Source organism: Mobula birostris, chromosome 27 (assembly GCF_030028105.1).
Source record: "Mobula birostris isolate sMobBir1 chromosome 27, sMobBir1.hap1, whole genome shotgun sequence".
NCBI classification, from domain to species: Eukaryota; Metazoa; Chordata; class Chondrichthyes; order Myliobatiformes; family Myliobatidae; genus Mobula; species Mobula birostris.
In genome coordinates this window covers 19,144,672-19,170,922 of record NC_092396.1, presented here as the reverse complement: position 1 = coordinate 19,170,922, position 26,251 = coordinate 19,144,672, and positions in this window count along the sequence as shown.

The following is a 26,251-nucleotide window of genomic DNA, read 5'->3' as shown; positions in this document are numbered from 1 at the left end:
TCGTGGGCGCTAGTCTCCCCAGCATCCAGGACATACATTTTTCTCTTTTTTTTTGTTCTCTTTTTGCACTACTTATCTAATTATATTTCTTATTGTAATTAAAGAAAAATTCTAATAATTGATTTTGATTTCAGTTTATGTTTGATCAATTGTTGGTGTTGTTCCTTTTCGCGCATTGTTGGGCATCAGGCGACATTTTTTCAATTTCTGTAGCAATTGACTGTTTTTTTACGTGGCCGAGTTGCTAGCTCGACACCCAACCCAGCGTGGATGGAATGCGTCCAAGGAGCCAGCCAAATTCGAACTCGGGACCATTTGCCTCAAAATCCGGTACTGATGCCACTACACCACTAGGTGGCACCAGTCCTGGCAAAAGGTCTCGGCTCAAAACGTCGACTACTTTCTTCCATAGATGCTGCCTGGCATGCTGAGTTCCTCCAGCATTTTGTGTGTGTGTGTGTGTGTTGCTTGGATTTCCAGCATCTGCAGATTTTCACTTGTTTGTGATTCTTATTGTACCTTATATATTTTTAGTATTTTGCATTGTAATGTAGTGCTGCCACATATGCCATTAAACCTGATTCTGATTCTGAGTCTGGTTTCTTCTCTGCTGCTGTTTTTTTTTAACTGGAAGCTCATCTTTGTGATCCAACTTGGCTCTGCCTGATAAATACACTTAGGGTAATTTCAAACTGCTCTCCCAAACAGGATGCCCATCTGTTAAACCCCACAAATGGGCTGGAAGTGGATTGAAACCAACAAGGAGCTTACCAAGTTGAAAGACTATTCAGAATGAACCAGGACACTAAGTTCATCCATCTTTCTACACCACCCATTACAATCTACACACTACATTGTGTAAGAGCCCACGGGGTGTACCAATATCAATAGGCACGAGTCACCATCACACTTCAAAATTCTTTACACATACAACCCTTTGGAGAAGTACCTCTTCCAGCATATGCATGATGCAATTTCTCCCCTCTAAATCCCAGACTGTCTTATTTCATCATGCTCAGCCTATGGGTTAGTGCATAATAGACAAAATTCCTTAATCATAATGCACTTGGAGTTGTTGCAACCAAGATGTTTCACGACTTTGGTGGCTACTAATCTGAAAGTATATGATCAGAGTTGAAATCATCCCATCTTGAAATGAGTGAAATGATGGTAGATTTTGCAGATGCTTGAAATCCAGAGCAACACACACCAAGTACAGGAGGAACTCAGCACTTCAGGCAACATCTATGGAGAGGAAGAAATGGTCGATATTTCTGGCCAAGACTTATAATCAGGACTGGAATGGAAGGAGGAAGAAACCAGAATAGGTAGGTAGGGGGTGGGGAACGAGTACCAGCTGGCAGGTGATAGGTGAAACCAGGTGAGGGGGAAGATGGGTGGGAAGGGGAGGAGGGGAGAACCTCACATCACAAGTAACAGACCGAGTGTACGGTGGTGCATTACAAAATTTGCACATTTTGCTCTCTTTTTATGTCAAAGGAACCATCCCAATACAAACTAATTTCTACCCTTACACCTTAAGAACTGAACAGATTAAACTCATGGGGCTGTCCAAATCAGCATTGTGTGCCAGTTATCCTTTGTGAGCTTGTAATCACCAGTTAGTTATAAGTGTGGGCAGAAGGAAATTATTTGAACAAGAATTGCTGACAAGCAACCAATACCAGTTGATATGCACAAGTCATTGCGGAGATTGAGCAACAAACAGTTCAAGCTAGAGGCAGATCTATTGACTTTAGCTTTTTAATTAATTCTGTTTCAACACAGCTGGGCAGGAGGACAATGTACCTTAACTTACCTAATAGTGTCTTAACTTGCAATATGGTTAGTGCCCCTGAGGATATTGAAGGGAAATACTACAAGCCAGCAGTCACGTATCATGTATAAAGGTAGCTGTTGACTTTGGGTGATGGTGTAAAACAAGCAATATTGAAGAAGCCACACACAAAAGCTGCCTTTTACCAGCAGGCCAGGCAGGATCTATGGAAAAGAGCAAATAGTCGACGTTTTGGGCCGAGACCCTTCATCAGGTCTCTGCTCAAAACAGAACTGTTTACTCTTTTCCATCGATGCTGCCTGTCCCGCCGAGTTCCTCCAGCAGTTGTGTGTGTTGCTTTGGATCTCCAGCATCTGCAGATGTTCTTGTGTTTCTGATAATGACATAGCTGCCTGTGTTACAGTTCCAGTTGAAGTCAACGAGGCCATCTAGCCAATTATTACCTCCCCAACCTGAGCACCACTGACTCAACTGAAGGTGATGAGCGGTTGCTGAATGTGCTGTTACACTACTTGTAGCGAATCTGTGGAACTCATTGCGACAAACGGCAGAAGAGGCCAAGAAACTGGGTACGTTTAAAGCGGAGGTTGACGGGTTTCTGATGGACCAGGCTGTGAAAGGTTACAGGGAGAAGGCAGGAGAATGGGGATGAGAGGGATAATAAATCAGACACGATGGAATGGCGGTGCACACTTGATGGGCAAAATACCCTAATTCTGCTCCCATGTCTTACGGTCTTATAGTCCAATAATCTGCTCGATTTCTCCCATACTATTAACAGCCTGAATCCTGACATAATAAGATGCTGGTAAAACTCAGCAGGTCTTTTGGAATCATGGCATCCTTTAGCTCTTATGCCTCTGTTCCTGTATTGATAGCTAAACTCAAACTAGAACTTAAGAACATAAAATCAATGAATTAGTAGTTGGTCATTAAATTTGGATACATGACTTCAAAGCAATACTGTGTTGATTCATCTTAAATCCCTCAAGTTAGGAAATAAAAATAGCCTTGTTAGTCTCGAGCTTATATTTCAAACAAATATTTATACAGTTTTTAGAAGTTTCTTTAACCCTTGACAGATCTAGGATTCTCTATCCATTTGATCAGTATCAAAAGATATGAACTTCTAATCACAAAAATGACACACTGAAGGAGATTTAAGCTGATACTAATATCATAAGACCATAAAACAGGGGCAGAATTAGGCCATCTGGCCCAGCGAGTCTGCTCCGTCATTCAATCATGGCTGATCCTTTCTTTTCTCCTTCTCAACCCCAGTTCCCAGCCTTCTCCCCGTAACCTTTGATGCCATATCCAATCAAGAATCTATCAATCTCGGCCTTAAATACACCCAATGACTTTGCCTCCACAGCTGCATGTGGCAACAAATTCCACAAATTCACCACCCTTTGGTTAAAGAAATTTCTCTGCATCTCTGTTTTGAAAGGGTGCCCCTCTATCCTGAGGCTGTGCCCTCTTGTCCTAGACTCTCCCACCATGGGAAACATCCTTTCCACATATACTCTGTCTAGGCCTTTGAACATTCGAATGGTTTCAATGAGATCCTCCCTCATCCTTCTGAATTCCAGCAAGTACAGACCCAGAGCTATCAAACGTTCCTCGTATGATAACCCTCTCATTCCTGGAATCATCCTTGTGAACCTCCTCTGGACCCTCTCCAATGCCAGCACATCTTTTTGATGATGAGGGGCCCAAAACTGTTCACAATACTCACGGTGAGCCCTCACCAGTGCCTTATAAAGCTTCAGCATCACACCTCTGCTCTTGCATTATGGACCTCTTGAAATGAATGCTAGCATGGCATTTACCTTCCTCAACACTGACTCAACCTGCAAATTAACCTTCAGGTTGTTCTGCACAAGGACTCCCAAGTCCCTCTGCATCTCAGATTCCTGGATTTTCTCCCCATTAAGAAAATAGTCCATACATTTATTTCTACTACCAAAGTGCATGACCACGCATTTTCCAACATTGTATTTCATTTGCCACTTTCTTGCCCATTCTCCTAATCTGTTAAGTCCTTCTGCATCCTATCTGTTTCCTCAACACTACCTGCCCCTCCACCAACCTTCGTATCACCTGCAAACTTGGCAACAAAGCCATCTATTCCATCATCTAAATCATTTATATACAACATAAAAAGAAGTGGTCCCAACACCGACCCCTGTGGAAAACCACTAGACACTGGCAGCCAACCAGAAAAAGGATCCTTTTATTCCCACTCGCTGCCTCCTACCAATCAGCCAGTGCTCTAACCATGTTAGTAACTTTCCTGCTATACCATGGGCTCTTAACTTGGTAAGCAGCCTCATGTGTGGCACTTTGTCAAAGGCCTTCTGATAGTCCAAATATACAACATCTACTGCATCCCCTTTATCCATCCTACTTGTAATCTCCTCAAAGAATTCCGAAAGGTTCATCAGGCGGGATTTTCCCTGAAGGAAACCATGCTGACTTTGTACTATCTTGTCCTGTGTAACCAAGTACTCCGTCATCTCATCCTTAACAATTGACTCTAACATCTTCCCAACCACTGAGGTCAGGCTAACTGGTCTATAATTTCCTTTCTGCTGCCTTCCTCCTTTCTAAAAGAGTGGAGTGACATTTGCAATTTTCCAGTCCTCTGGTACCATGCCAGAGTCCAATGATTTTTGAAAGATCGTTTCTAATGCCACCACAACCTCTAACAGTACCTCTTTCAGAACCTTAGGGTGCAGTTCATCTGGTCCGGATGACTTATGTACCTTTAGATCTTTTAGCTTTTTGAGCACCTTCTCTCTTGTAACAGTAACTGCACCCACTTCTCTTCCTTCACACACTACAATATCTCATCTGAACTGACTAAGTTCAACATGGCATCAACGAAATATAGGTTGAGTACCCCTTATCTGAAATGTTTGGGATCAAAGTTTTTCGGTTTTCCAGATTTTTTTGGATTTTGGAAGATATAATGAGATAGCTTGAGATTACCATAATTTCCGACTCGAAATTACCAGTAAGCAGTCTTTGCCTTACAGTTGTTTGTCACACATATACACTGATGCAGCCATTCAGCATGTTAGATTCTCATCTCCAATGATCTTGGCAAACTCATCAATGAATTTCTCTGCTGCTCTGTGATTAGCAGATCACCACAAATCTTTAAGAATATTATGCCATGCCTTTTCTCAAATTTCTGCAACCAGCCTACTGAAAATTGACAATTATCTTCAACTTTCAGTTCATTGTGATAGATCTTTGCTTGTTTTATCATTAACATACAATTATGTGACACATGTTCAGTCCGACACTGATAAATCCACTCTTTCAACACACAATCTGGATCTTCATTTCTTGCTTTTTGCAGTGTTTTTTGATTTTTCAGTAACTTCTATTCATTACATATGTGAAATCACTTCTCAGAACTGTCTGTGGTGCACAGAGACCTGCACATCACCTGGGAACCTTCCCAGCACCCTGTGGAATTTTCCATTTATGACTCCACATCAGCGTTCAAAAGAATTTTGGATTTTGGAGGTTTTCAGATTTTGGAATTTCGGATAAGATAATACTCAACCTGTACCAATTTTAACTTGCTCTCACTTTTAGACACAACGGGTTGAGGCCAAGATGGGAACTATTAGGCAAACATGTAATGTTAACACAAAGGAGAGCTAATTTGAAATGTAAACACAATGGCTAGAGATATTGAGCAGACAATCGAAGGCAGTGCAGCTTTGCCCAACTAATTTGAGTCTATCTGAGTCTGCCTTTCTGGTCTCCATACTCTCAAGAAGAAAGTGGTAAGCATCCTCACCCATTTTATGGTGTACTTCCCAGTCAACTTTCTTGCTTGTGTTCAGTTACTGATAGCCATGATCTAGCCAGCAAAGGCTCAGCTCCAAGTGTATCAATTCTGCAGTAATGAGCTAGTGATCACCAGGAAAGTTCACTAGGACTCCTTGCAGTCTCATTGGCGACAAAACAGCATGTCAGATGATGGAAGATTCAGACTTTCATTCCCCTTTGACCCATAGTAGTTTTGGCTGATGAAGCCCCAGTGGAAATTGTCACATTTGTGCTTTTTCAAAGATTTTTCCCAATTTAGATCCATGATATCTAGATTTAGAGGGAAATCCTGCAAGGAAAATGTGCCCACAATAGTGAATAGAAACACTATTCATGGTGGTCCCTGCAATTCATTTAAAAGACTTAATCACACAAATAGGATTCCAGATGTGTCAGACACCAGACTATGAACTAAGTTAATTTACTGTTTTCAATACCCTCAGGTTAAGGAGGTCCCAGCTAGAATGGCCTTGCCTTTCTTCACACTTTGCTAAAATGCCTTGATGATAGGCTCACAGTAATCATCCCGTTAGCAAATCTTGCTAATGTTTAAATGAGAAAAATGTGCCAAATGATGGGAGGCGTTGAAAGATTTCCAGGACCCAGTGAATCAGTGCCTTAAAGGATTGAGAGTTCTCCACCTCAGGTGAGAGTCAACATCTTCAGAGGAGGGGGGATGGAAAGCAAGAAATAAATAAACAGAGGTGCTTCTGGGAGAAGGGAGTGTCCAAAAGAATAAGTGAAATATCTATGGGAGAGACGCATAACTATGCTGGGAAGTGAGTAGACCATCGCTAGGAAAGTTTTACATTTTTGATGGGGCAAAGAATGATGCAACCCTGGGGAAAGAGTTACCCCAGGAGCAGAACGTGGCATGCTTACCCCAGGGAAGGTGTGAGGCATTGTTGGAGTAAGAGTGAGGCATCTGGGGTTTGAGTGGCACATCCGTGGGAAGGGAGCAAGGTGAACGGTAGGGCTGACACATCTCCAGATTGGAGTGTGGTGCTCTAAGAGTAAGAATAAAGGTCCCAAGGGTTAGGAGTGACGCATCCTGGGGATGGAGTGAAGCATCACTGATCATTTCCCAGGGATTGGAATGCGCCCCAATGTCGGAGTGGGTTGCGTGTTGGGAAAAAATGAGGTATCCATAGGGAAGAATGAAAAGTCCATGGGGCATGTGTGGCTTTCGGACCTTTTCTAAGAGTGGTGAGGACTTCAACCTTTACCACTCTTTCAGGCAATACAAATCCTACCACTTACATGTGGTCTTGATTTTCAAAGCCTTTTTTTAATTGACCAAAGATTACGCTGACACATGAATGACAATGGTAAATTTCGTCATCAATGGCTACTTCAATTTTGACATATGGGAAATCGTCTACAGCGTTTAGTGTCTTGCCATGAGCCTGCATTGTTGCGGAGAAGTATGGTGCAACAGAGTAGATTGGTGGGGGACGATTGCTTTATAGACATTGAGTATAAAGTTTATCCTCTCATGCTGATCAGTGAACAAGCTGGTGAAGCCTTGGAGCTCAGTCTCTGCAACCACTAGCACTACCTACACACTGCAGCTCGACAACTGAGTTTTGGATAGTCATCGTTTTGGAGTGTGATTGGTGTAGGTTAAATATTTCCCCATTTTTCTGAAGGTTAGCACCACTCCTGTAGAAAGAATTGAATTGACTTTAGGAGGTGAGGTGTAACATTGAGAAAAAATAGTGAGGCTGTGATAAGCAACACACGTCAAAGTTGCTGGTGAACACAGCAGGTCAGGCAGCATCTCTAGGAAGAGGTACAGTCGACGTTTCAGGCTGGGACCCTTCGTCAGGACTAACTGAAGGAAGAGCTAGTAAGAGCTAGTAGGCTAGTAAAAAGGCTGTGATAAAGCCTTTTTTGACACCATCCTTCACTGAGATTGATTCTGCTGGTTTACATGCCATCGTGGAGCAATCATAAATTTGGAGAGTCAAATTTGAGGAAGATAATCCCACCTGCTTGTTGGAGTCAAAGGGCAAAGCAGGCCAACTATAATGGCTGGAGCTACTTCTTGGAGTTGTGTCACAGTGAAGCCAACATCCATTATGTCTCCAGGTTGATGGAAGCCAAGCTGTGATTTCAGAAGCAAGCATCGTGAAAAAGCAATTGAAGAAGACCTTGACATTGACTGTCCCTATAGCAGGCAGCAGGGTGAATCCTGGAGACAGGTTGGAGCTTAAATAATGATAAACATGAGAAAGTCTGCAGATGCTGGAAATCCAAAGTGACACACACAAAAAACTTTGGAGGAACTGAGCAAGTCAGGAAGCATCTATGGAAAAGAATAATCAGTCAATGTTTTGGACAGAGACCCTTCTTCAGGACTGATGATAGATGGGTAAAAAGAACTTGATGCATGTAGCTCTTATAATCTAGTACTACCCATTAGCAAGGGAAAGGGAAAATATTAAAATGTTTATTCTCTCTGCACACCTTCAACTTTAGCCCTTATCACAATTCCGTCTATATGTAAAAGGGTGAAAAGCTGAACCAGCCACAATCATTGTCAAATATTTTTGCACAAATAGAACAGGCAAAACATTGAGTCATAGAGTCTTGCAGGAGACAATGAGACCCCTGTGACCTATCACATCCATGCTGGCCCTTTTACTCACATACTCCAAACCCTGAACACACGAATACTTATTGAGGTTTATGAGGTTCTCCTACTTGTTCATAATTAAAGTGGACAAAGGGAAGAAATTAGTTCTGCCATTTAGACCATAAGACAATAAGACATGAGAGCAGAATTAGGCCATTTGGTCCATTGAGTCTGCTCCGCCATTCAATCATGGCAGATCCTTTTCTCCCCTCCTCAGCCCCACTCCCCAGTCTTCTCCCCATAACCTTTGATGCCGTATCCAATCAAGAACCTATCAAGCTCTGCCTTAAATACACCCAATGACCTGGCCTCCACAGCTGTCTGGGGGTAATCAATTCCACAAACTCACCACCGTCTGACTAAAGAAATTTCTCCGCATCTCTGTTTTGAAAGGGCACCCCTCTATCTTGAGGCTGTGCCCTCTTGTCCTAGACTACCCAACCATGGGAAACATCCTTTCCACACCCACTCTGTCTAGGCCTTTCAACATTAAAAAGGTTTCAATGAGATCTCCCCTCATCCTTCTAAATTCCAGCGAGTACAGACCCAGAGCCATCAAATGTTCCTCGTATGATAACCCTTTCATTCCCGGAATCATCCTCCTGAACCTCCTCTGAACCCTCTCCAATGCCAGCACATCTTTTCTTAGATGAGGAGCCCAAAACTGTTCAGAATTCTCAAGGTGAGGCCTCACCAATGTCTCAGCATCACACCCCTGCTCTTGTACTCTAGACTTCTTGAAATGAATGCTAACATTGCATTTGCCTTCCTCACCACCAACTCTACCTGCAAGTTAACCTTCAGGGTGTTCTGCACAAGGACTCCCAAGTCTCTTTGCATCCCAGATTTTTGGATTTTCTACCCGTTTAGAAAATAGTCTGCACATTTATTTCTTCTACTAAAGTGCATGACCGTGCATTTTCCAACATTGTATTTCATTTGTAGGGACAAGTGTACATATGTACGCTGCAGTTTTGAATATAATAATATTATGGGAGCTCATTCATATGTAGAGGGTGCCCATAAATCCGGTGTTCTTAATCCAGAGGTGGCCAGTATCTAGAGTTGATAAATCCAATTACCCAGCAGAATACAAATGCACTAAAACCCATACACCAATTTTCGTGTCTTATAGCACACCCATTGAACTAATTAAAGAACTGGTTACCCATTTTAATTCAATTTCAAGAATTTGCTGTCTCCTTTCCCTCCAACTCCCTCTCATCAACAATATGCTGTGGTTGTTTTGCTCAGTCCTTCAACGCCTTAAGTTGGTTTCAAAGGTTTTTTCACATACTGTGACATTCTATCCCTGTAAGTCCCAGGCTCACTGCGACCTGTAATTACCCCATTAGGGAGTTGCGTTGTTCGCCCCATCAATAGTTTGTAGGGGGCTGAGACCCGGTGTGTGGTTTGCGTTGCTCACAATCTCATACAATTCCATATTTACAATGCTTCCTTTGAATTACACACAACCTTTACACCTCCCTCTTCGCACCCACACTCCAGACACCCAAGTAACAAATTTAAATCAGCATTGATCTTCCAATTAACTTGGGAACCCATTGTTCAGAGTTGCATTTTAGATTTAATCTGCAGTTCATATTCATGTCTGAAACCCGGTGGCTGAAGTCAGTTGCTGAAGTTATTTGCTATATGTGCTAACCCTAAAAAAATGCCCCTACAATTGTTACATGTACCAAGACACTATAAAAACTCAGTTTTTCTTGCAGATCATTTCAAAACATAAGTACATCAAGGTGGTAGAAAAGAAAAAGAATAACAGATTGCAGCTATTCACAGAGAAAGTACAGTGCCATGATGATGTAGATTGTGAGGTCAAGAATTCATCTTGAGAGTTTCATTCAGGAGTTTTAACAATGGGATAGAAGCTATCCTCGAGCCTAGTGGTGCATGTTTACGAGCTGTTTTATCTTTTGCTTGATGGAAGGGGTGAGAATGTCTTTGATTACATTTGACAATGCTGAAATCATTCTGGTTTAATCTTCCATTTCTCTGCAAGGATCCATCTGTGGCAAACTTTAGCACACAAAGTATCAAATGCAGACAGGGTTCGAGTCGCACAGACACAGGCCGCACGGTAGCATAGATTTTAGTGCAATGCTTTACGGTATAGGTGACCCGGGTTCGATTCCCGCCCCTGCCTGTAAGGAGTTTGTATGTTCTCCCTATGACAACTTGGGTTTCCTCTGAGTGATCCAGCTTCCTCCCACAGTCCAAAGATGTTGGTCGTTGTAAATTGTCCAGTGATTAGGCTTAAATCGGGGGATTGCTGGGCCCCACAGCTCGAAGGGCCGGAAGGCCCTATTCTGTGCTGTACCACAATAAGTTTTTTAAAATGGTAGCAACCCTCAAAGGAACATGTACTGCTTGCTTGCCACATTCCCTGTAACACGGTATGGAAGGAGAATCTAAGCCTCCATGCCATGCTTTACGTCCTGCCCGGTAATTTAGGGGTACACTAGCACTGACTGCCATATTGGATCATAAGAGGAACCCAGCAGGTCAGGCAGCATCTATGGAAATGAATAAATAGTTAACATTTCACGCTGAGACTCTTCTTCTGGACTGGAAAGGAGGGAGGAAGACGCCAGAATAGATAGGTGGGGGGAGAGGTAGGAGGCTAGCCAGCTAGAGGGGGATGTGAGGCCAGCTTGGTGGGGAAGGTGAAAAGCTGGAGAGGAGGGAATCTGATCGGAGAGGAGAGTGGACCATAGGGGAAAGGGAAAGAGGAGGGGCCCAGGGAGAGGTGATAGGCAGATGAGAAGTGGTAAGAAGACAGAATGAGGGAATAGAAGAAGAAGGGAGTGGGAGGGAATTTTTTTTTATAGGAAGAAGTTGATATTCATGTCATCAGGTTGGAGGCTACCCAGACAGAATATAAGGTGTTGCTCCTCCACCCTGAGAGTGGCCTCATCTTGACTCGTGTCTGAACGGGAATGGGAATGGGAATTAAAATGTTTGGACACCGGGAAGTTACGCTTTTGACAGATGGAGCGGAGGTGCTCAATGAAGCAGTCCCCCAATCTACGATGGGTCTCACCAGTGTAGAGGAGGATGCATGTAGAAGGAGCCTTCTCTACTCTATTTCGGCAGCTAAGTCTTCAGCCCTTGAGGTCATATTTTGAATCACTTAAATCCCCCCAGCTTTTCTCACTGCTGCTTCTTAACAACTTTTTAATAGATCAAGCTTTGATCATCTGCTGTAACAGTTTCTTCACTGAGTCAGTGTCAAAACTTTTTCCAGATAATAATCCTCTAAAGCACTGAGATTCTGGAAAAGATACCATTTAAATTCACATGGCTGGAGTGGGTGGAAATGGCCTTGACGTGCTGGAGGGTGTTTTGGTTTATTCACCCCTCCAAAAGGCAAACATGACACACGTCACTGGAGCAGAGTATTGGTCAATAGCAGTCTGTTTTGCAAAACTTTGAGATGGTTCAAGGATCAGAAGTTTAACTTTACTCTACGCAAATAGACTATAGCATGATAAACCCACCAAGGACATATTCATTCCAAAACATTTCTTAGGTATTGTTGGGTGCTGTGGATTTCACAGTAGCTTCAACTGGTAGGGCTAAGCAAAGGATTCCTTTTTGCTTTGACAGTGGTTACGGGCTGCGAACATTGATCTAAGGTTTGACTTCACAGATATTAGATTGGACTCTTATATCTTGTGTCTCCACAGAAGTATGCCACAGAGTTTGTCACAGAGAGAAATGTGTTTAATATTATGCCTCAGAAATTTACAAGTTTTTCGTTAAAATATTAACCTATCACAGGCAGCATTCTTCAGCACGAAGTGTAGTGGAATCGAACATGGCAATCATAGAAAATTGGCTACAACACATAGCCATAGAGTAATGAGGATACAGCCAGACTCTTTGACCTATCAATGTAACTTTATTATCAAAGTATAGACAGTATTATTATTATTATTATTTTAGGCATCCGTTAGTCCCGTGAGACCATGGATTTGCGCCTTGGAAGGTTTCCAGGGTGCAGGCCTGGGCAAGGTTTTATGGACGACGGCAGTTGCCGATGCTACAAGTTTCCCCTCTCCACGCCACCGATGTTGTCCAAGGAAAGGGCATTAGGACCCATACAGTTGGCACCGGTGTCGTCGCAGAGCAATGTGCGGTTAAGTGCCTTGCTCAAGGACACAACACACTGCCTCAGCCAAGGCTCGAACTAGCGACCTTCAGATCACTAGACGCACGCCTTAACCACTTGGCCACGCACTAACACATAGACAGTGTACGACACCATATACAACCCTGAGATTCATTTCCTTCTGGGCATACTCAATAAATCCATAATCATTAGAAAGGGATGACATAGGATCAGAAGGTATAGAGTCTCTATGGGTTGAGTTAAGAAATGACAGGGGTAAAAGGACCTTAATGGCAGTTGTATACAGACTTCCAAACAGCAGTCAGGATGTGGATTACAAATTACAGCAGGAGATCAAAAAGGCATGTCAGAAGGACAATGTCATGATAATCGTTGAGGATTTTAACATGAAAGTGTATTGGGAAAACTAGGCCAGTACTGGATCTCAAGGGAGAGAATTTGTAGAATGTCTAAGGGAGGCCTTTTTAGAACAGCTTGTTGTTGAGTGCACTAGGGGATTGGCTGTGCTGGATTGGGTGCTGTACAATGATCCGGAGGTGATAAGAAAGGTTAAGGAGCCCTTAGGGAACAGTGATCACAAAACGATCGAGTTCACTTTGAAATTTGAGAAGGAGGAACTAAATTCCAATGTATTGGTATTTCGGTAGAATAAAGGCATGAGAGGGGAACTGGCCAAGGTTGACTGAAAAGAGACAGAAGCAGGAAGGACAGCAGAGCAGCAATGGCTGGAGTTTCTGCGAAAAATAAGGAAGTGCAAGACAGATATATTCCAAATAAGAAGAAATTTTTGAATGGAAGAAGGACACTACCATGGCTGACAAGTGAAGTCTGAGCCAAAGTAAAAGCAAAAGAGAGGGCATACAAGGAAACCAAAGCTAGTGGGAAGATAGAGGATTGGGAAGCTTTTAAAAATTGCAGAAGGAAACTAAGAAGATCATTAGAAAGGAAAGGATGAATTATGAAAGGAAGCTGACGACTAATATCAAAGAAGACACTAAAAGATTTTTTAAGTATATAAAGGGTAAAAGGGAGTTGAGGTTAGATATAGGACAATAGAAAATGATGCTGGAGATACTGTAATGAGAGATGCAGAGATGGCAGTGGAACTGAATGCGTATTTTGCTTCAGTCTTCACGGTGGAAGACATCTGCAGTATACCAGACATTCAAGAGTGTCAGGGAAGTGAAGTACATGCAGTGAAAATTATGACTGAGAAGGTGCTCAGGAAGCTTAATGGTCTGATGGTGGATAAGTCTCCTGGACCTGATGAAATGCACCCTCAGGTTCTGAAGGAAGTAGCTGGAGAGATTTTGGAGGCATTAACAATGATCTTTCAAGAATCGATAGATTCTGGCATTGTTCCGGATGACTGGAAAATTAAAAATGTTACTCCGCTATTTAAGAAAGGTGGGAGGCAGCAGAAAGGAGACTATAGACCTGTTAGCCTGACATTAGTGGTTGGGAAGTTGTTGGAATTGATTGTTAGGGATGAGATTACGAAGAACCTGGAGGCACATGACAAGATAGGCCAAAACCAGCATGGTTTCCTGAAAGGAAAATCCTGCCTGACAAACCTACAGCAATTTTTTGAGGAAATTACAAGCAGGGTAGACAAGGGGGATGCAGTAGATGTGGTGTACTTGGATTTTCAGAAGTCCCTCGACAAGGTGCCACACATGAGACTGCTTAGCAAGATAAGAGCTCATGGAATTACAGGGGAGTTACTAGCATGGGTGGAGCATTGGCTGATCGGCAGAAACCAGAGAGTGGGAATAAAGGGATCCTATTCTGGCTGGCTGCCAGTTACCAGTGGAGTTCCACAGAGGTCAGTGTTGGGACTGCTGCTTTTAATGATGTATGTTAATGATTTGGACTATGGGATTAATGGATTTGTGGCTAAATTTGCTGTGATACAAAGATAGGTGGAGGATTGGGTAGTGTTGAGGAAACAGAGAGCCTGCAGAGAGACTTAGATAGTTTAGTAGAATGGGCAAAGAAGTGGCAAATGAAATACAATGTTGGAAAGTATATGGTCATGCACTTTGGTGGAAAAAATAAATGGGCAGACTGTTATTTAGATGGGGAGAGAATTCAAAATGCAGAGATACAAAGGGACTTGGGAGTCCTTGTGCAGGATACCCTAAAGGTTAAGCTCCAGGTTGAGTCAGTGGTGAAGAAGGCAAATGCAATGTTGGCATTCATTTCTAGAGGTATAGAATATAAGAGCGGGGATGTGATGTTGAGGCTCTATAAGGCACTCGTGAGACCACACTTAGAGTATTGCGTGCAGTTTTGGGCGCCTTATTTTAGAAAGGATATACTGACATTGGAGAGGGTTTAGAGAAGGCTTACGAGAATGATTCCAGGAATGAAAGGGTTACCGTATGAGGAATATTTGGTAGCTCTTGGGCTGTATTCCGTGGAGTTCAGGAGAATGAAGGAGGATCTCATAGAAACACTCTGAATGTTAAAAGGCCCAGACAGATTAGATATGGCAAAGTTATTTCCCATGGTAGGGGAGTCCAGGACAAGGGGTCATGACTTCAGGATTGAAAGACGTCCATTTGAAACAGAGATGCGGAGAAATTACTTTCATCAGTGGTGGTAAATCTGTGGAATTTGTTGCCACGAGCGGCTGTGGAGGCCAAGTCATTGGATGCATTTAAGGCAGAGATAGATAGGGTCTTGATTAGCCTTTTTGTATTTGCAGTTTGTTGTTTTTTGCACAGTGGTTAACAGCCTAAGTTGGTGCCGTCTTTCATTGATTCTATTATGATTGTTATTCTATTATGGATTTATTGAGTAAGCCTGAAAGAAAATGAATCTCAGGATTGCATATGGAGACGTATATGAACTTTGATAATAAATTTACTTTGAACTTTGATTCTTTCATTCTTGGTGAGATGGTGTGTCAGAATTGCTGTTGCTGAAGCCAGAGTCAGCAATACATTTGAATCCATTAAAAGAGTATCTGATACTCTTTAATAATCCTCTGCCGCCCCCCCCCACTCCCTATTCTCATTTGGACTTGCAGACTGCAGATGATATAAGCTGTGCCTTTTTCCTTTCCCATATCCAAGAAGTGCAAACGGTTTTGCTAATGGAGATGGGACAAGGGGATAGTGCTGGTGAGAGCCCACCATCTATCATTTGATTTCACTCATAGCCATCAGCTCAACTTGGGCACTAAGCATTCCTCAGATGCAAACATACAGGATTTATAATGCACTACCAAGCAGATGTATACTTGGAAACAGGGAGCCATAACCCAGGTGCTACATGGCCAAATCTGAAGTCACAGCTAAGTTCTGTTGCAAAGGACCAAGTTGAGAAATTTAATGTCAGGCTATGAGCCATACTGATGGTTTTATATAATGAAATGTTCAGTGAATTGAAAACCCCATCACCAAGCATGGAGGATTCTGGCACCTGCTTGGCACAGGCCTTGATCTGGACCCTGAGGCCTAACATTTCCATCATGCTATAAAGTCCCAGCTGGAGAGAATGTAGCCCTGGTCAGCTTTTAGCGAGGAAGAAAGTTTATTAGGGTTGCTATACCCAAGAATGGCAGTGGAGATAAGCTCCCACTTATTAAATGCTCCCAATAGTGTGTGTCTCAAATAACCTGACAAACAAGTCCAGCTCCTGGCCTTCATCTGTGGCTTACCAACTAAGACTGCTGGAACTTTTTCTACTGGCAGGAGAATGGGCAAAGGCAGGTTACTGGTGCCTTAAAACTAGTCATTTCAGGCAGATGGGACTTGTCAGCTATGGTTGGCTGCTCATCTAGGAGAAGGAAAACTCTAATCTCAAACCTAAACTGCCTTGCAACTATACCCACTCATGGGGAAGTCTTCAGAAGTAAAGCCCAAGGAAAAGTCTGGAACTGGAGTTTCTAAAGGCAGTCCTAGGTTGAGTGCAATGCTGACCGGCAGCTCCTGCGACGTTTGGCCAATGTATCGGTCCCTGCCGTTCCTTTGGATTCATTGGCTGCATGGAGAGTGGGAGCGTACTACAAGGGAGACATCTTGCCCTTTGTATCGTACTGCCCTGGCTTGTGTATTGTTGTGGTAGTTAATAGTGGCATTTGTATGCCACGCAGTTAGCACTCACTCATCGGAGGAGTCCACATACTGTACACCCAATGTTATCAATAAAACTCAGTTGAATAGTCATAGTCATTAGTCATAGTCATACTTTATTGATCCCGGGGCTGGCATCTGGGTGTGCTCTGTACTCTCCCTCAATATCGAACACAACACGTAGGCATTTAGGATGCAATACCCATGGCTGACCCGACCAATGAAAGGAAGGCCTCAATTGAGGTAGAGAGAGCTCTCACCAGACATATGTAGAATCTGATGCTATCACACAAGCTCTGACAGCAGCCGTCGTCACTCTGTGGATGCCAGTTTTCAAACAGGAATATCACAGCAGTCCATCAACCTCTCTCGGATTGTAACTCTTCTGAGATCTTCTGTGACTTGTGCTCCTTTGTATGCCACAGTTTGCGTCCTTCCTCTGCATCACGATGCTGCTCACACCTGGGGTTGCAGGGGCAGCACCTTGAGGGAGCAGGATCGATGCGGGGAATACAATATCTGTGTCCATTTACAAAACGCCAGCATTTACTCTCCCAGTTGTGTTGTTTCACCAGCGCCCCCCGTCCTCTGCCACAAATCCCGATTCCTACTGACCGCGCCAAGACGGTGTAGACAGAAGCCAGGCTCCCTCAGCTTGGTGCCACAACAAGACCACCAAAGCTGCACTGAGTTCAGCAGCCTTCTATAAACTGTGTGGCCACTGAGGAAGAAACACTGAACTAGTAAAAGGGATGCCGCCTAAAGGAATGCATTAGTGGTTAGAAGGTTTGCTTAAAATGCAGCGTTATTTAATTATTAAGTTTGCTTTGGAATGTTTAGTTTGTGTTGGCTTTTATTGATTTTGCAGGGTTTACACAACCTACAACAGACCACCACAATTTTTGAGACCTGCAGGTTTGAATACCACAAGGCCCCTCCAGAACAGTTCAGACAGACAAATCAGTGTGTAGGCTGTTCACATTTCATTCAAGTTGCGAGTTTGTTTGTGGGGATTCTGTACCAGAGTCACAGCAGTGGCCAGCGCCCGTTCTTTATTTTGCCATGGTGGTTGAAATCATCTGCGGGACAATGAAAGCTCAGGCCATATCGTCTGAAGCCCGACCAGCGTTTGCTGCAGTAAACCTCATTCATTATGGTCTTTTCTAACTGGAAGTTGTTTGACATGCCGAAGTCATATTCCTGCCAGTTGTAATCAGAAATGTTCTGGTTTGTCCAAGGCCTTCATGCCTGCTCCCTGATGGGAAATTACACGCAGGAACAGGATGGCAGACCAGCTTAGTTCATAATAGCATGCATCTGGCGAGTCTGGTCACTTCCCGGATTGCTGCAGATATTGGCTATTGAGCTGCCATGTAGTAACAGCAGAGTAACAAATGTACAATCAATAGCACATGGAAAAAACAGAGAATCTTGTAAGCCCCCATGGATAGTCCACTAGAGTCGTAAAGTCAACAGCATTGGCCCAACTGGTGCATGTCAACTGCATTGCTCAGTGAGTTAGTCCCATCCACCCACATTCGTCTCATAGATCTCTAAACCTGTACTATTCTGTACGTGTACCTGTCTAGATGTCACTATTTCTGTCAGCTCATTCCAAATGTACCATATGTTCCTTTTAAATCTCTTACCTCCAATCTTAAACCTATGTTCTCTCATTTTTAGCAACCCCACCCTGGAAAGAAGACTATGTGCTTTCACCTATCTGTGCCCCTCCCAGTATTATATATCTCTATCAGATCACCCCTCAATCTCCTGCATTCCAGGGAATAAGGTCCCAGTCTACGCAACCTGTCCTTGTAACTCAGGCCTCCAGTCCAGGCAACATCCTAGTAAATCTTTTCTGCATTCTTTCCCATTTAGTAACATCCTATACATTATAACAGTGTGACCAAAACCGAACACAGTACTACAAGCGTGGCCTCAACAATATGCAACATAACTTCCTGCACCTGGAATATTGTGTTCAGTTTTGGACATCAAGGGGAAATATTTATATATAGGCATCCGTTAGTCTCGTGAGACCATGGATTTGCGCCTTGGAAGGTTTCCAGGGCGTAGGCCTGGGCAAGGTTAAGTGCCTTGCTCAAGGACGCAACATGCTGCTGCAGCCAAGGCTCAAACTAGCAACCTTCAGATCACTAGACAAATACTTTAACCACTTGGCCACGCGCCAACACATGGGGAAATATTACTAAACTGGAAAGAGCACCATGCTATCTACCTGTGATGCTACTTTCAGCAAACTGTGTAATTGCACTTCAAGGTCCCTCTGCTCCATAACACTCCCCAGGTTCTTACCATTCACTCACTGTGTAAGACTTTCCTTACTGCCTTTCCTGTTAAGCCTCTTGCATTGAAATAAGGATAAGTCTATCCTAATGACTAAGCTCGCTCTCATTGGCTACAGTCTTATCCCCTGATTTCTCATCAGCCACTCTACCGCCCAGAGTCCCAACCCTGCTCTCACCCCAGTTAAAATCCTCTCAACTAGCACCTCTTGTCTCTGGAAAGAGGGAGAAGAGGGGAACTAGACTGTAAAAGGCTAGATGCTGCACCTATCTCCATCTCTGCATGGAAGAAGCTATATTTCTTAAAATTCAGAGGCATATTCAACTTCATTGCCATTTCAGTAGTCTCCAGATTTAAATGAGAACACTTTCTGAACCTGAGATATTTCGAATGTTGCTTCTTGCTGAGATTTAAGTGGGAGAGTTCCTTCCTGAATGGTACTGAGAGACTTTCCTATATCCTCCATATCCCGACAGCTTGCCTCTTCGTGCCTTTTTGCTGATTCTTCTAATTGTGCTCGGTTCCAAGAGCAATGCCTTCCGGTGTGCTCTGCCGGAGGGAAACTGGTTGATGCCCAGGCATTCAAAGTCAGCAAAAAGCACTTTAGCTGCTACCTCACCACTCTCTGCAGGCGTCTGAAACTTGAGACCACGAGGAAAAACACCAAAAAAAATTGCAGAGTTGACACAAAAACCCGAAGAAAGAACATAGCAATTACCCTGATTGTTGATGACCGCCTTAAATAGCATTAGTGGGATGGGAAGGGTGGGACAGGAGGATCCCTCATTTGGTGCAGCTACATCCTGCGGTTTGTAATCCCCTGAGTCTCTCTAATCAAAGAAAGATGCGCAAGAGGTCATCGCTGGAGAGGGGAGTTGTGAAACAGCAACAGTAGTATGAATCCAAACTAGGACACAGAACAGAACATCGCAGGAGCCAGCTTTCAGGACCATGATTCTTTTTTTTCTTTCTTTCTCTCTTTTTCTTTCTTTCTTTCTTGTTCTATCTCCCTCTCTCTCTCCCTCCCACACTTCCCCCTCTCTCCCTCTGCATGCAATAGGCCCTTCCAGCTCTTTGAGCCACACTGCCCAGCAAGCCCGATTTAATTTTGGCCTGCTGACGGGACAATTTACAATGACCAATTAACATCCCAACCGGTACCCCTCTGGACTATGGGAGGAATCCGGAGAATCCAGAGAAAACCCACGCAGTCACAGGGAGAACATACAAATTCCTTCCATATAGCAGTGGGAACTGAAGCGTTGTGCTAACCACTACACTGCCTGTGCTGGCCATGATGGCAAGCAAAACTAATCCCATCTTCCTGCAATGATCCATATCCCTCCTTTCCTTACCTTTTCGTGTGCCTATGTAAATACCTCTTAAATTTTGCCATTGTATCTACAGTCCCCTGGGAAGACAACATCGATGAAGCCCATGAGCGCAAGTTAACCAAATATGCAGAATTAAGATCAGAGTGCAGAGACAGAGGGTGGAAGGTCTCATGCTATCCATTTGAAGTGGGCTGCCGTGGGTTTATTGCGTTCACTTTCCAGAAGTGGCTGCGTGACCTTGGCTTCACTAGAAGAGAGATCAAGTCAACCAGCAGCGCTGTAGCTGAGGCAGCAGAGAAAGGATCAGCATGGGTGTGGACCAAGTATGTCCAGAGGGGCAGATAGTCAGACAGTGTATACATATCTTGCAAACCCTTCAGTAGTTGCATAGACACCTGAAGAGCAGACTATCTGTTGGATGGAAGTGACCAACAACTCTGATAGCGGCAGATGCCAAGTTTTTAAGCTCACCAGTGGGAGGTGGTGCTTTAGCACTGCTGGCCCACCACCTCGAGGGAGTCTTGATCATAAGCGGGCCGAAACCCCTGAAGACAGGTGGCAGATCAATTGATGATCCCACTGGTGATAGCACAGGACAGTTAACATCTTAGTCCATGTGTATTTTAAATTATTAATACTTCCAGCATTTCTCCAGGTAGTGTAATGTAGGCTCTCACCACATTCTGTTTAAAAATCTTTCCTCATAAATTTCCTTTAAACTTTTCCCCTTCAGTTTAGAGCTATGCCCGCTAGTGTTTGACATTATCACCCTGGAAAAAAACTCTAGCTACCCTATCTGTCTGGCATAATTTTATCAACTTATATCAGGTTGCCCCCTCTGCTGATAACACTCCAGAGAAAACAGCCCAAGTTTGCCTAATGTCTCCTGATAGTTAATGCTCTCTAATCCAGACAATGTCCTGGTCTAACTCTTTTGTACCCTCTCCAAAGCCTCTCCATCCTTCCTGTTGTACAGAGAGCAGAACTGCACACTTTACTCCAAATGAGGCCTAATTAAAGTTCTGCACAACTGCAAAAGATTTCCTGACTTACATACTCAGCACCCCAAATGATCAAGGCAAATGTGCCATATGACTGTTTTGCAGCCCTGTGTCCTCATGTTGCCTCATTCAAAGAGCCACAGATTTACACACCAAGATCCGTCTGAACATCAATGCTCCTCATGCTGGTGGGCTGATTAGTAAGTTTGCAGGAAACACCAAAATTGGCAAGGTTGTATATTGTGAGGAAAGTTGCCCAAAGGGTCCAGTAGAATGTTGACTAGTTGGAAATGTAGGCAGATTAATGGCGGATGGAATTTAGTCTGAGCAAAGAATGAGGTAAAACAGAAGAGGAGGGTATACTGGAGTGGTAGGATGTGTAAGATCATTACTGACTTGCCTTGCATCAAAAATGTGCGTGTGGGTTGCAATCAGCATTTTGTGTCTCTACTCACAGTCGTAAATGTCAAAAACAGGCACTATCAGGAGCATTATCTTGCTGACTACATATCCTAAAACTGTATATGCTCATCTTGTGAGTCGCTACTTTAGGTTGTGAAGTCTCTTGTTACAGTGACGATTCATTGATTCATCTACATAACAAGTTGCATTAAATCTGAAGGAGGCTTTTCAACATGAGCTGATATTGAAGGTATTTTAACTATTTGACTCTGTTTACTCAAAATTTGATACTTGTGAATGTTTTAGTCTTCCCTTACATTCTGAAACAGGATAGTTATTGAGTTTAAAGAAAGGTAATGCAACTAGAAATTCCTGTCTCACACCAACTTCCAACACCTCTTGCACAATATCTACTGTTTACCTATAGGCTATCTTCTTCTGCCTTGAAACTTTAAATGCTACAATGAACGCATTTTTCCTCTATTGCGATTTTCTCTCTATGCTGGATGGAAAATCCTACCATAGTGGTGGGTACAGCCCAGAAAAGCCCTCCCACTAGAATCAGAATCAAGTTTAATATCATTGGCATATGTGGTGAAATTTATTGTTTTGCAGCAGCTATACATTGCAATATATAATAATTTTTAAAACTATAAATTACAATAAGAAATACATTTTAAAAATTAAATAACTAATGCAAAAAGACAGCAAAATAAGAAAAAAATTATTGATGTAGTGTACATGGGTTCATTGCTCATTCAGAAATCTGATAGCGGAGAGGAAGAAGTTGTTCCTAAAATGTTGGGTATGTGTCTTCAGGCTCCTGTACTTCTTCCTTGAAGGTGACAATGAGAAAAGAACAGTTTCTGGGTGATGCAGGTCTTGAATGATGGATGATGCCTTTTTGAAGCATCAGCTTTTGAAGATGTTCTCAGTGCCGGGGTGGCTAGTGCCAGTGATGGATCTGGCTGAGTTAGCAACCTTACACTGAGAGCAGTGTTATGTGTTTTACTGAAACGTGGCCGCACGAGGACATACCCGACCAAAGCGTTTCCATGGAGGGCTTCCAGACCATTCAGGCTGACCGGAAGTGCACTGAGAGCGGTAAGCGTAAAGGAGGGGGGCTTATTGTTCTGGTTAACAACAGATGGTGCAATCCTGGTCATATTTGTAGCCCGGATATTGAACTTTTTGCTGTTGGACTCCGGTCATATTCCACCGAGATGCAACACTGGGCGGCACGGGAGATTGTTCCTGCCTGTGGCCATCGAACTTTGCAGCTCCTCCCGTGGAGGGTCAGACACCCTGAGCCAATAGGCTGGTCCTGCACTTATTTCCATCTGGCATAGTTTGCATTTTGTTGTTTGATTGTTTGTGGTTTTTGTATTGCTATATTTATGCTCTATTCTTGGTTGGTGCGGCTGTAACGAAACCCAATTTCCCTCGGGATCAATAAAGTATATCTATCTATCTATCTAACTTTCTGCAGCCTTTTCCAATCCCGTACAGCCGCCCTTCCATACCAGATGGCGATGCAACTAGTTAGCACGTCTGCTGGCAGTGCTGCCACAAGAAAGCAGCACACTCATCAAGGATGCCCGGTATCCAGGCCGTGCTTTCTTCTTGCTGCTGTCATCGGGAAAGAGGCATCGGAGCCTTAGGTCCCATGCCAACAGGTTCAGCAACAGTTATTATTACCCCATAACCATCAGGGTCCAGAACCAGCATGGAGAACTTCACTCAGTTCAACTCTGAACTCATTCCACGATCTGTGGACTCACTTTCAAGGACTCCACAACACATTTTCTCAGTGTTATTCATTTACTTATTTATTTAATATTATTATTGCATTTGCACCCATTTTCTTCTTTTGCACATTGTTTGATGTCTTTTTGTGTAGTTTTCACTTTTTCACTGATTCTATTGTATTTCTTTGTTCTACTCAGAACAAAAAATGAATCTCAGGGTCAGTATGTGGTGACATATACTGTACACACTTTGATAATAAATTTACTTTGAACCTTGAACTTTTAGGTCAAAATACAACTCTTTGCCTTTGATTCTGACTTATTCTGAACCAGATGTAGTAAGTCCCCAGCGGAAGTCTACACTGTTATCTCTGCTATAACAACTCTTTCATCCCGCAACAAAACAGACCCCTCGCACTTCATTACAGTAAAAATTATGGACAATTCAACAACATCACCATTTCCCCTGAATTACAATGGGTCTTCACAATAGTTACAACGTCAATCATAAATTGTGATCACTATTTCTAAAAACTTCAGCCTTGGAGATGAAAAGGTGAAACCATATCACTAGATTTAAATCTTATAAATACTTCTATTGTTCTGTGCTTTTGTGGTTTGTAATGTTGTCTTATTTTGTTCATCTCATCCTGTTTGTCATTTAACACCCCAGAGTCTCCTTCCTGTTACCATAGTAATTCAGTTAAGTGTCTTTGTCAGCTGATCGCACCCAATCTACGCTAAACAATAAAAAATGGATTAAAAGCAGCCAAGTTCACTGGTAATATGTCTGTCATTAATCTCAAGTAGAATGACTCTTGGCATCAATCCTTAAATTAATCTGGAATATAAAAATCAACACAGAAATACGAGATGACTGACGGGCACACAGCCGCACCCAATGGATGTCATTAATCTCCAAGACAGAAACACACTCCCTTTGTCTCAGAGTCAAGAGCAAGGGGACTAAAAATAAAGCATTCACATTTACTACATGAAATAAGCCTTCAATGTTTAAAATACACAATTCTCTTGGTTACTTAGTTTGAGCTCATAGGGCTAGATGGTTCAATCCCTGTGATCCTAACTCGGGTCATAGCTTAGAGATCTTGAGGTGGGGCTGGGTGGGTGGCAGATGCTTCTCAGGGGTCATCAGGTGGGCACTCCTCTTCCCCTTCTTAGGTGTTTCATCAGATTAAGCCCACTATGTCACCAGAGGGCTCAGCAGCGCGACCCAGCGTCCAAGGTGCACCCCCTCCCCCCTTCACATCTGGCCACCCATGGGCCATCTTAGGGCCCAGCTGCTGTCACCCCTCTCCATCCATAACCAGTGGCTGCTTCGCTCGGGTGCCTCCGGGAGTTCCCTTATAGCTTGCCGCGGGCCCTGGCTTCGGACTTCAGCAATCTGACCACAAACCCTCTGCAGCCAACCTCCACTGGGAAAACCTGCACCTTCCATCCACGCTGCTTGGCGTCTGTGGCCAGCTCAGTGTATCTATACTTTAAAGTTCAATTGATAATACAGTTTTCTGTTGTTGCTGGCAAGCCAAGGGTTCCACACAAATATTTGTCATCCCAAATTGCACAGGAATGTACTGGATAGCTGCCTTCTGAACCTGTTGTCAGTATGGAAGACAGCAGTGCAGTACTGTAAGTAAAGGCATCCATTAGTCTTGCGAGACCATGGATCTGCGCCTGGAAAGTCTTCACTCTCCAGGGCGCAGGTCTGGGCAAGGTTGTATGGAAGACCAGCAGTTGCCCATGCTGCAAGTCTCCCCTCTCCACGACACTAATGTTGTCCAAGGGAAGGGCATTAGGACCCATACAGCTTGACACCAGTGTTGTCGCAGAGCAATGTGTGATTAAGTGCCTTGCTCAAGGACACAACACGTTCCCTCGGCTGGGGCTCGAACTCACGACCTTCAGGTTGCTAGTCTAATGCCTTAACCACTTGGTCACGTGCAGTACTGTACGGTGCAGATAAGTAGGGAGAGCAAGGATTTGGATCCAGGCCATTGAAGGAAAGACCATACATTTCCAAATGGAACATTGTGTGACTTGAGGAGAAATTTGGAGAAGTTGGTGTCCTCATGCACTCAGAACCCTTCTCCTTCATACACCTGAAGGATGGCCTTTAGGACAAAGTGAGTCACTTGGTGCAGAATATTCAGCTTCTAATCGGTCTCATGTGCCCAGTGTTTATATGGCTGGCCACTTTGCCATTTTTGTTGCTGGTGACCATAGGATGCTGATAGTAGGTGATCTGCTATTGAGTGTAAAGAGGAAGTCTTCACCCTCTTCCTTGTTGGAGATGGTTTGTTATATGGCAGATGAGTAGCCCCACTCGTACTTGCCACCAGGACTTGATGTGTGTTGCACTTATGGACGGCTTTGTTAGTTAAGCAATTTGGAACAGAACTGAACACAAAGAAATCATAACAACATCCTTTCTAACCTTACTGCACAGAAATTCACTGCACAAGAAAATCATACTGGCTAAGAAAAGGCATTCCACCTAAATTCTACGTTCCATCTTAGTCCATGAGCAAAAATGAACTTTGCGCACACATCCAAATTGTAAATGTGATGAAATATCTGCTTCTCCTTATCTTTCAAGCAGTGAATTCCAGATCCCAACCATCTGGTTGAAAGCATTTCCCCTCAGTATCTACCTGTGGGAGAAGGATAATCATGACTGAAACTGGGATGATCGGCAGCTGAGGTGATTGATCGTGAGCTTCCAAAGACCATTACCTTTGCACAATTTATGACTCCAGTCAATGGAGGATATCTTACTGAATCCATAATTTTAACTGAGGTCTTTGTTTTCAGACTTGGTCAAAAGCTACCTCTTTGCGCCCACTTTCAAATTACTCCTGCCACTCTCAACTCATTCCAGAATTCAGCTCTTCTATTCCTTTACTGGATTA